Consider the following 12,863-nt stretch of genomic DNA (forward strand, 5'->3'; position numbering starts at 1 on the left):
GAAAGAATAAAATCTATTACAGTATTTTTTAGTCAAGTAGTTTTGTCTCCGAACAGAAAGAGTATGGTTTCTTTAAATACTGTTGATCCAATTTTCGTTCTACGTGTTTTTAACGTTTGGTCACATAAATAATTTTCAACCTCACGGTCTTATCAAAATATGCCAAAAAGATTGACAAAACAGGTATAACCATGATGGTCGAGTATCTTTGCCATAAATATACACTTTATGGTTTCAATATCACTGTATTGTCTTTATTTTGAGCCCAATCCTGTCCCTTTTGAACCAAAACTTTTTGAAGTACACCCATAACAAATTCAAAATAATGAGAATAAAAAAAGGAAAATATGTCTAGTAAAATATTTTAATTTTATTAAAATAAACAAGTCAGACTAAATTTACAAAAAATTAAAGTTAGGATGTTGAAAAAGTACCAAAAATAATTTAAAAAAAGTTTGTATTTCTTAAAAAGTAAATAATAAATTCCTCTCTAGTTGGTCATAATCTTTGGAAAAATCTTAAGGATATTGGTGTTGATAAACATAAAAATAATGCAGATAATGCTACGTGATGAATTGAATACAAAATGTACGTCTATCCCATCTCTTGAACATCATGATAGCTCCATCACTTTAAATTTGGAAGCTGACAGCCTATTTTCTATATACTTTAGTTTTTCCAATGTTAATGAAGAAGAAGTTCTTAAATTTTGCTTATCTATAAAATCAAATTCAGTGGGTTTTGATGAAATTCATACAGTGTTTTTAAAAGCGACCCTTCCATATACTTATCTTTTCAATACCATTTTAGAGAATGGAGTTTTTCCCGCAATTTTGAAAAAAGCAAAAATCATTCCTATACCAAAGAACCGTAACGAATACCGACCAATAGCTATGCTACCTTTTTTAATCGAAAGTTCTTGAGAAAATCTTAAACACGCAGACAAGACAATACTTGGATCAAAATGAAATGTTATGCCCAAATCAATCCAGGTTTCGTCCAAGTCATAGCTGCACAACAGCTCTCATAATAATGTAGTTGAGGAAATTCTAGAACCATATGTGACTTTTCTCACACTTTTAGACTTTTCAAAAGCATCTGACACCGTTGACCACTATATTTTATGCATCAAACTACGAGATAAATTCCAGTTTGGGTCATCATCAGTGAACCTTGTTTTTCCATATTTATATTCAAGTTATCAAGCTTACTAAAGCTGGCGCTACAGTTCGGGCGGACCTGGGCCTCAACCAACATGCGTCTCCAGCCAGCTCGGTCCCTAGCTAGCTGTCTCCAGTTTCGCACGCCAAGTTGGTTGAGGTCTTCACCCACCTGAGTGCGTCACCTGAGTCGTGGGCTTCCTATACTGCTCCGTCCCATTGGATTCGAAGACCTTCCGGGCTGGAGCGTTTATATCCATTCGCTCTACATGACCCAGCCATCTAAGCCGTTGGACTTTAATTCTGCTAACTAGATCAGTGTCGCTGTATAGCCCGTACAGTTTTTCGTTATCCTCCATTCTCCATGTATGAGTATGGGACCAAAAATCACCCAAAGAATTTTTCTCTCGAAGCATCCTAAGACCTTCTCATCTTTCTTTGATATGGTCCAGGCCTCAGAACCATAAATGAGAACCGGGATGATGAGTGTCTTATAGATGGTGATTTTAGATGCCTGAGAGTTTACTTTACTTTACTTCTCAACTACCTTCTAAGTCTAAAGAAGCAGCGATTTGCAAGAGTTATTCTTCGTTTGATTTTGGGGCTGGTCTCGTTGTCTGTGTTTATAGCGGTGCCTAGCTAGACAGAGTCCTTAACTACCTCAAAGTTATAGCTGTTCATAGTGACGTTTTGTATAAGACGTCGTTGTTCAATGCTCTTTTTTGATGACAGCACATACTTGGTCTTGCCCCCATTGACCACTAAACCCATCTTCTTCGCTTCCGTCGCAATTCTCAAAAACGCTCCACTGACATCATTTTTTGATCTTCCAATTGTGTCAATATCATCGGCGTACCCGGATAAGTTTGACAGGGATGACATTGCTCTGTAGAGCTCTTCCCTATAGATGCTGTCATACGCGGCTTTAAAATCGAATCGATATCGATGGTGGGTATCGATTTGAAGTTCCTGGGTTTTTTTTCAAGATCTGGCACAGTGTGAATATTTGGTCGTTATTGAACTTTCTTGGTCTGAATCCACACTGATAAGGACCTATCAGGTTGTTGACGAACGGCTTCAGCCGTTCACATAGTACGGCAAAAAGGATCTTACCCATACATGCAATGTTAAGGAGACTGGTGCCTCTGTAATTGGCGCAATTTAGAGGGTGTCCTTTTTTATGTATCGGGCAAACTATGCTGAGATTCCACTTATCGGGCATGATGAGTTGGTGCATGCTTCCTACCAAGTCATCGCCTGCTGCTTTAAATAGTTCGGCAGCGATTCTGTTAGCTCCAGTAGCTTTGTTTGACTTCAGTTTAGATATAGCTATCTACACTTAATGGTTAGGTAGGCGGAATCGTTGATCGGCATCGCCTAGGTTGAGTTAGGAAATGTTCATAGTATGTTAAAACTTAAACTTGCGCTATCTTAAAAGATATTGTATCTTATTGTGTAAGCTAATTCCATTAAAAAAAAGAGGGTGAGATGCGACCCACACTGATAACATTCCATCCCGTCTGTCGATTTGTCTTGCTTAAAAGTTTATCGTACTATTTTTTGTAGATTTTATTTTTTATGAAAAAACGAACTGTTGGATTTTTATATAAAAATTACTAAATATCGAAAACAATATTTTCTGTGAAATAAAATAAGTTTGAAGCCAATATTTTACATTTTTGAAAAGATATTTGAGTCGAAAGTAAATTTTTACCAAGTTTTAGTATTGTTTTTTTTTAGAGTTTTATTTTTTGTAAAAAAAACTGTCAATTCGATTTTTTTCAAAATTTAACTGAATGTTGAAAACAATATTTCTTATAAGATAAAATTAGTTTAAAGCCAATATTTTTAATTTTTGAAAAGATATTTGAGTCGAAAATCAATTTTTACCAACTTTTATACATTTTTTTTAGGTTTTCATTTTTTATAAAAAAACTGTCAATTAGATTTTTTTTCAAAATTCAACTGAATGTTGAAAACAATATTTCTTATAAGATAAAATTAGCTTGAAGCCAATATTTTTAATTTTTGAAAAGATATTTGAGTCGAAAATCAATTTTTACCAACTTTTATAAATTTATTTTAGGTTTTTATTTTTTGTAACTGTCAATTCGATTTTTCTCAAAATTTCACTGAATGTTAAAATATTTCTTATAAGATAAAATAAGTTTGAAGCCCAAATTTGAAGTTTTTGAAAAGATATTCAATTTTTACCAATTTTGAGTAATGTTTTTTTTAGGTTTTTATTTTTTATAAAAAAAACTGTCAATTCGATTTTTCTCAAAATTTTATCAGATGTCAAAAACATTATTTTTCGTTGCACAAAATTGTTTTGGAGATGAAATCATATTTTAGTCATAAAATTTTGGAGGTGACAAATTTTTTTTTCAGTTTTTTCGATTTTTTTGAATCGTAAGATATTTAGGGTTAACCAAAATGTTCAGCTTTTTTTCAAAGCTATAGTAAAAAAAAACACCCACGCAATTGTCTTGAGAGCCCTTCCTGCATCTTTCCGCCTTATTATCTGTGTAACAAAATTTATTTGAAATCGATATCTCTTCTGGTTCTTGAGCTATGGAGGACGAAAAAAACGTAGTGAACGTACGGACTTCGGACGTACGAACGTACGTACACACGCACACACAGACATCTTTCTAAAAATCTTTTATTTCGACTCTAGGGGCCTTGAAACGTCGAGAAATGTCAAAATTTTCAATTTGACAAATCGGACCCATTACAATAACTTCCTATGGGAAGTTAATAAATAAATAATTAAAAAAAAGTTTGTATACGCCCAGATAACCTAACCGAGAAATAGAAACTTGCTATAAGAAAAATGTTCCACATACGCCACAGGATATTTTCAATAGCATTGAAGAAAATATCAAATACACACATAAAATATCAAATATTATGTATCAAAAAATATTGGTCTCCAGTTAAATTCATCAATCTGATTAAAGCATAGAATTTAAATATATTACTGACTAAAGCTTTATGTTTAAATATTGATTGAATATTCTATTCTTTTTTTACAAACTCAGTATTTTATATAACCAAACGAACATATTTAAGTGATTTTAATAGCAACCTTAGCGATGCCAAATGAAGACCAAAATCGTGAAGCACCATTAGGTTTGGTACTTCCAAAAAGAACACAAATATAAACATATTTTTGTTTCTACATTTCGAATTTGGTTAAACTGGTTTATTTGTTAACAAAGTAGTTCGGCAACAAATATTATACAACACAATTTGAAAAAAAAAACCCTTTTTTTAATATACATATTATGTATACGTACATACATTGAAAAATAGAAATTTTTAGTCCTTTTAACTTTGTACTCCTTCTCTATTTTTTCGTTTTTTCTTATTTCAATCATAAGCCAACAAAATAGCAGACCTTATGCATTAAAACAAAACTCATTTTAATAATTATTGTTTCTATAATTAAACATTCTCAAACCAAACTGTAATCCTAAACCTTGAACCCTTAAGGAAGTTCATTATACCCGAACTCAATTATAATGCCCTTTATTATTTAATAGTTAGTCTAGATTCGATAATACGTCATTTTATTGTATTAATTTCTTAAACCTTTATAAAAACATAATTTAATGTTTTGCAATATTAATTCAAATGTTGTTGAACTTTTATTTAAATGAATACACGATATCTGAATTAATTAATTGTGTTACTAAGCGATATTCAAATATATTATAGCCAACTATAGTCAACTGCCAATTGTTTACAAACTCAATAAAATTGTGTTGTCTACAAATGTTGTTTATTTTTGTTGTTGTTGTGTTTCTTTTCTTTAAAAACATACATACTTAAGTTAAGTAAATTAAAATTTACATACGTGATTTATATCTTATTGACTTTTAAATTAGGACAAATTATACAAAATTGATTCATTTGTATGAATTTGTGTTACAAAAATGTATTAAGAAAAAAGTAGTTTAATATTCAAAGAGCTTAACTAGTAAACCAGCACAGCTTCAAAACATTTCGCATCCAACACAGATCAGCAGGAAAAACACGATAATATGGTCAAGAATGCTTATTTTAGGATGTACAATATATTGATTGATTGATCGACGCTGAATGCATGAATTGAACGAAGTAAGGTTGATTCATTTTTATTCATTTATGATTTATTTTTATTTTTGTATACATTCATTTTAAGCCTATTATTTTAATGTGTCTTGAATGTCGCCGCCGCGCCGGGGTGTGGTTATTTGTAATTTCGTGACATATTCACATATTGACACAATTTTATTTGTTGTTTATGAAAGACAGTTTACTTAACTTAAAAACAATGGTTTAACAGCTTTTTTTTTTAAAAGATGTACACATTTGTAAAGATGATTTCTACAATCTAGTTTTTTTTGTTTTTTTAATATCAAAATTAAACTTCTTATTTGAAAATTCTGAATACGGGGTGTTCGGTGAAGAATGTTTAAACCTAAAACACCACATAAACTACTTTATGACTTCTCTGAAACTGGAAATAAAAATTGTACTTTAAATATGTGTATTTTTTCGTTCAGTGTACTTTTTAAAAAATTACTTTACGTTTTTGAAAATTACGACTACAAATAAATGAATTTAATCGATGAAAACAACTTTTGACACTATCGGTGTCATGGAAACAAAAATGAAAGCTCTTTTTTATTTTTACTTAAAAATAATTAAACTAGTTTTTATTTAAAACAAAACATTTTTGTATTTAATTATGAATCTTCTTTTTCCAAGGAGTTTCTTTTAATGTTTAAATAATTTTATATGATGAATAATTTCATCCTAAGGTATTGCCTTATTATTCATTACAGAAATAGTATTAAACATTTTAAGTAACCAGTAAATTAAAATTTTTTTACTGCTTTTGACGAGCTGAAAATCATATTTTATTTTGATGCTAATTTTATATAACTTTGTCATATTAGACTCCCAAGTGATAATTTTTTTTGGTAATTGTTTTTCTCACATATGAACATTTATTTCTTACTAGTTGACCAGTCATACGTTGTTCTGTCTTTTTTAATGATTTGTTTTTAATTTAATAAACTGGGACAAAAATTGATTATTTTTAACATTGTAATTTTGATTAAATTTGTATTTGCACTCTTAAAAAAAACTTAAATAGAAAATTGTTTTTTCCTGAAAACAACATTTTAATCACTAAATTGAAGCAAGTGAAAAGATACATGTAATTTCGATACATGCCTAACATGTGATGCATACAAAATCTGAAACTAAAACATTATCTTGAACACAAAAATACAATAAATAAATATTAAGAAAACATTAAAGGAAAATTCGAAAAAAACCTTGAATGTATCACTTATTAAAAAATTACGTTTTCAGCTAAATTCATAAAGTAATTAACAAACAAGTAAATGACAAATAAAACATATTTAAATAATGTAACCAATAAATAAATAAATAAGCAGTAAATAAATTAACAATTAAATAAATTAATTAATAAATAAATTAAAAAAATAAATAATTTAACAAATATAAATAAATGAAGAAATAAATAATTAGAAAAAAACGAATAACAAATTAATAATAAAAAATAATTAAATTAATAATAAAATAGACTAGAAAATAAATAAATAATTCATACCTACATCTTGTATGGAAATTAAAACATACATACATACATAATAGCATTTTTCGAAAGGCAAAAACCAAACTAAAATAATGAACATTTATCTTAATATTGAATTGCATTTTAAAGCACATATACAAAATATTATATTTGTTCCAAACTAAAACAAAAACAAAATCGGCTTATTACCCTGTTTAATAAATATCTAACTAATGGATTAGGTTATAGGTATGTAAGTACATACATACATTAGTACGTCTAGTTTTGGTCGTGACATTTTTGAACAACTTCATAAAAGATAAAAAATATACCTCAATATATAATACTTAATGGAAAGTTGTATTCTCTAGACATATTTCCAGCTATAGTGAACTTCCCTCGATAGTGAACGTCCCGTGAAAAAAAATACCAACATTAAAAAAAAAATATTTTCAGAGATCAGGGGCAGAATCGGCCCCTGATCTCGGTTCTCTTCGATACCTTGCTAGATAAACGTTGTGTAAAATTAGGCTGTTTTTAATATTCAATATTTCTTTTTAGTTAAAAAAAAAAAAACAAAAACATCCCTCTACCTCAAAGCACTGGGGCACGATTATGAGTTTGGCGGCGGATCGTTTTCAATTCGACCTTTCAATTTCGACTTGCATCGTATTTCCTTATTAACGAATAGTTCTTTCTATATTCCAGTGATTTGACACTTCTACCCATATTCCAGTGATTTAACACTTTTGGTTTGACAGCTTTCCACACATTTTTTTTTGTTTTAATTGAATTTGTGAAATTTGCGATGATTTATTAAATAAACAATATTCAATTCAAAAAGTGGAATCAATTATGGTGTATATTTTATAAATTATAAGAAAGTTAAAATAAAGCTAACTCACATTTTTATATAATTACAATGAAAGAATCCACGAAATCGAACAGTGAATAACAATAAACACTCTTTTGCCTGTGAATCCGCCAAAAAAAACATCGAAGCAAAATGATTTCACCCGAATCCCATAATCAGGCCTCTGTTTTGACATTTTTAGGAGTTGCTTGAAATAAATTTGTATCTGCCTAACAAATGAAATTCTGAAAAGTAGGTGGAAATGCATTATAGGTGCCAAAGAACTTCACTATTAACCCCAAAAAGCAATCTACATACATAAATTGTTAATCCTGCACTTTGCTTAACTTGTGCATATTTTTTTAAACTATTTTTCCAACGAAATATCAGGCTGACAACGAGGAAGCAATACCGAATATTTGTCTCCGGTAGTTCTTTTATTTTGTATGTTTCCTGACTTTTTTACCCCTATTATGGTTGGCGAATCGAACGTTCGAAGTGAGACATTTTGACTAGCAAAGTAACACATTCCACGGTTGGCGAACTTTACAATTCGATTTCGAAATTCAGTGCTACCATAGAAGAAAAATATCAGGTATAAATAAACGTCAACTCATGGAATTTCAAAAAAAAACTTTTGTGTTCATTAATTGATAATTTTATTTAAAAAAAATGATAAGCAACATTAGTTTTTTGGAGAAAACGAAAATTACAGAAACAAAGTAAGAATGCTTCGACTGCGCAAGAATATTCGAGACAACTCCAATTTCTTGGAACTCCCTAGCTATCTGTAAGTAGAAAAAATATTTTTTACCTACTGGAAGTTCTTTTCATTCTAATTAATTCCTTAAGTTGCAAGTTGCAGATCACCGAATAAGGAAGGTTTGTATTCGTATTAAACAAGTTGGAAGGCCAATTTAAAAATGCAAGCACCTAATTTATCTCTGCTGTACTAAAATTAGCTTCTGCCCTTAGATTTTTTGCTAGTGAGAGCTATAAGAGAAACGTAAGAAAAGATTTTGACTAAGGCCCGTCACAATCCTCTGTTTCCTTAGTATTTAAAGAAGTTGTGTGTGCAATTGAAGACAAATTATGTTCAACCTGGATCAGTCTCAACATGTGAGATGAGAAACAAAAGGCACGAAACTACTTGTTTTTAATGGCCATGTTACCAGGAGTAATAGGATGTGCTAACGGAACCCAGCTAGGAATCGTTGCTCCGATTGACTTGTGTCATCAGTATCTTAGCAGAAAAGGATATAACAGTTTAAATGCAATGATAGTAAGTTTTTTCCCCGAGAGTAGCTTTTGGTTTTTACTGCAAATTTTTAAGGTGTGTGACCATAAAATGTGGATTCGTTATGTTGGCTCAAGATATACTTTATCAACCCATGATTCGTTTGTATGGAACTCCAGTAACCTTAAGTCAGTGCTTGAAACGTGGTACCAAAGACTAGAACGTTCAATGTCCCTTGGTAGTATTGAGTATGTTTGTCGTTCAATAATTTTTCTTTTCCATCGCGAGTAGGTGGCCCAAGTGAGTTGAGGGTTGTAGCAAATTGGTCCCAATATTCCTTTTGTTTTTTTTTTTAAACCATACTCTCCAACACCTCTCTCTACATTCGGGTTTGATTCCATCAGTTCGACTAACTTTTCGTACTGATTTTTATTAGTTCTCTTACAGCTGAATAAAAATGCATTGATTCATGTTATTTTATAAAAGAAATTAAATATACACATATGAACTTACATTGTTTATTTTCCGACATTTCTTTTACATAGGTTTCGAGCTTTTCTCACACAATATGAACGTTCGACAAATATTAACCCGAATGACGTTCAAATCAACGAACATTTGATAGCGACAAAAGAGTGAGATCAATCTTCGAAAAATGTATGATATTTAAGTCGAATGAACAGTTCTCAATATGCCAACGGTAATACAAATTTTGCACACTCACACATTTATTCACTCGACTCGCCAATGGTAAAAGGGGTATTTGTTTCAAATATGTTTTTCCTTGTCAAGCCATTCCTGTTTCTAATAAAATGAACATTTTAAAAGTTCAAAGCATTGTAATTTAGGAAAAAAATCGCTTTTTAACTTCCAGTAGGAAGTTATTGTAATGGGTCCGATTTTTCAAATTGAAAATTTTGACATTTCTCGACGTTTCAAGGTCCCTAGAGTCGAAATAAAAGATTTTTTGAAAGATGTCTGCGCGTGCGTATGTCCGTTCACGACGTTTTTTTCGTCGTCCAAAGCTCAAGAACCAGAAGAGATATTGATTTCAAATAAATTTTGTTATACAGATAATAAAGCAGAAAGGGCTCTCAAGAAAATTGCGTGGGAGGGTTTTTACCATAGCAGTTTGAAAAAAAGGTGAAGATGTTGGTTAAACGTAAATATCTTACGAACCAAAACCGCTAGAGACTTGAATTCAATTTTATATAATATATTGTAACGTGATATCAAGGAAGTATATTTTTTGAAAAAAAAATCCATTTAACGTTTTTTTCTATAAATCAAAATTTGATTTTTTAATTTGTTTCTATATGGTTTTGATTTAAAATTTTAATTGAAACTACTGAATATATATATATATATATATATTCAGTAGTTTTTTTTTATCAAATTCCAACAGTCAGTTTTTAATACAAACAAAATCTACAAGAAATAGTACCCAAATTTGTTAAAAAATAATTTTCGGTTCTTGATATATCTCAAATTTCTTTCAACCCCAGTCGTTTTTGAATAATGGAACTTTATCTAAAAATAAGACAAAAATAAAAGAACAATTGTGTTTTTTTTCATGCAAACGTTTATTTATGTGAAAAAAAGTTGAAAAAATTATTATTTATTATTAATGTGAAACTTTTATAGCAATTTCATATTCAAGATTTTGAAATTAATTTTAGATACAAAAGTATTAAAATATTCAAATTACATGTCATGAGAATCAGTTTTTAAAGGACATTCTTTCATTATTATTTATCCTTTAAGAAAAAATCTTACATAATCATAATTATTTATTAAGTTTGTACTTATTTAAATAAATCGAGATGTGTTATGGATTTTTGTACAATTCTTCTTTAAAGTTATTTATTTAGCCCAAAACACAAACTCGTTATTTATTTTATTTAAATTTTCTTATTCTCTAGAGAAAAATTTGTACTCTTCGATTGTACTCTGTATTACACATATTGTTATTATTCTTTTTAATACAACATGGATCATATTTTATAATATTATAGTTAATATAAGTCGCATCACTTAAAATTTAAATATATATGAGTATAAGAATTTGTGTATAGTGTTTTTTTTTTTAATTTTTACTTTTTATTAAAAAGGAAGATTTGTATTTTTTTAATTCAATTGCTTAAATCTGATTTTTGAAGAAATATGTTTTTATTATTTTTTAATTTGTAGAATACAAAATATCTTATTCAATATATGTAATATTATATAATTGTTTGTGTTTTATTTTTTAAATATACAAAATTTTGAAAATTTCGATCAATCTTATAATTTAATCATTTTTTTGTTTTGTATAAATAGTTTCAGCAATGTCATCTTCAAAAGGACACTCGAGAAACTACAATACAATTATCTACACAATCACTTCTGATATTGATTCGAGAAAATATACTCATAAAATGGTAATTTTGTTTGGATTTTTTAAATTGTCTTCGTATTTCATTGAAATAATTTCAATAAAAATATTTCAATTTTGTTCTTCTTCGAATGTAGTCACAGAATAATTATGATTTTCTTTTTGTATGTTTTATATTTTTTAAATATTTAAGTATTTTAAGTGGTTTAAATACTAAACCAACAAAATTAAGGGAATCAAAATCTTATACTCAAGTATAAGTATTTTAGTTTTGTATTAAATATATATATGTATGTATGTATATAAATATATAAAGAAAACTCAAACGAAAAAATAAAATACATAAAATTAAAAAATAATAAAAAGGATTACACAAAATTACAACATCAAAAATTCCCTGAGAGTCTAACTTGTGATCCCTGATGTTGAGTGTATTTTATGTACCTATTATGTATGTATTTATGAATAATAATTATTTAATATTAAATTAAAAAATAAAATAAAATTAAAATTAAAACTAAAAATACATAAGCATCGATGCTGGAAATTTTTGATTGAAAGCCTTTGGCATTTATTTAGAAAATATAAAAATAAAAGTTTTTTTTGTTTTTGTTTTTCTTTTGTTTTATTTAAATTTACAATTTAATGGCAGCCATAAGAAAAGAATGACAAGATAGCAGGGCAAAATACTATCATGTATATTTTTATATCATTTTTAATGAAATTTGTATCTGGTTGGCACCAGTAATCACAAAATTTTTTAATTTTTATTTTTATTTTTACTTTGCAGAAATTTGATTATAATTTAAAATGTGAAATGGCAACAAAATTAATTTAAAAAAAAAAGAAAAAAATATACGAAACCAAAGAAAAGAAAAAAACGATGAATGGGAGTGCGAAAGCGAATTACCAAAAAATGGGGAAAAGCTGAATGAAAAGATACAAATAATGAATATTTTTTTTTAAGTGTAGACTTGTGAAATGTTTAAAATTATGCTTTAAGATAAATATTTTACTTAGGTCTAAGCGATATCCCTATTTATTTATTATAATATTCCCTTCACCAATTATTATTTTTGTTTTTATCTTTTATAAGCTTTATCGGTATACAACTTTTGTTTTGTAATTGAGATAATTTGTATACATTTTGAAACAAACTTCAGTGTTAAATATTTGCTTTGCATAGGTTTTAATATATTTTGAATGATAGGCTACTCGCCTTAACTTAGCTTGGCTCTCTTTCCAAAAGAACTAATGGCTAAATCACAAACACGCTTCAGCTTCGGCTTCGTCTGCGTTACGGTGGGCTTGCTTCGAGGTTGCTTTTGTTTGTTGACATTTTTTTACAGCTGTTGAGCTGTCAGACAAAGCAAATGTTCAGATAATTGAACTAGAGCTTCCGTTTGGAGTCACATTACGTTACATTACGTTCTTTTCCTTACGGTTGTCAAACAAAACGTGAGGTCGAAGCTCCATTGTGATAGCATGCATTAAATTCCTATGGTTGAACTCGTAAACGTCAGGCGAAGCCGAAGCTGAAGCGTGTTTGTGTTTTAGCCATAATGCTCGGGTTCACAAACTTTTAACAGGCTTCTTTAATAAAGTGTTATAAAGGGAACTAATCCCATTTTAAGATTTTATAG

This window comes from Eupeodes corollae, chromosome 3, assembly GCF_945859685.1.
Source record: "Eupeodes corollae chromosome 3, idEupCoro1.1, whole genome shotgun sequence".
Classification (NCBI taxonomy): Eukaryota; Metazoa; Arthropoda; class Insecta; order Diptera; family Syrphidae; genus Eupeodes; species Eupeodes corollae.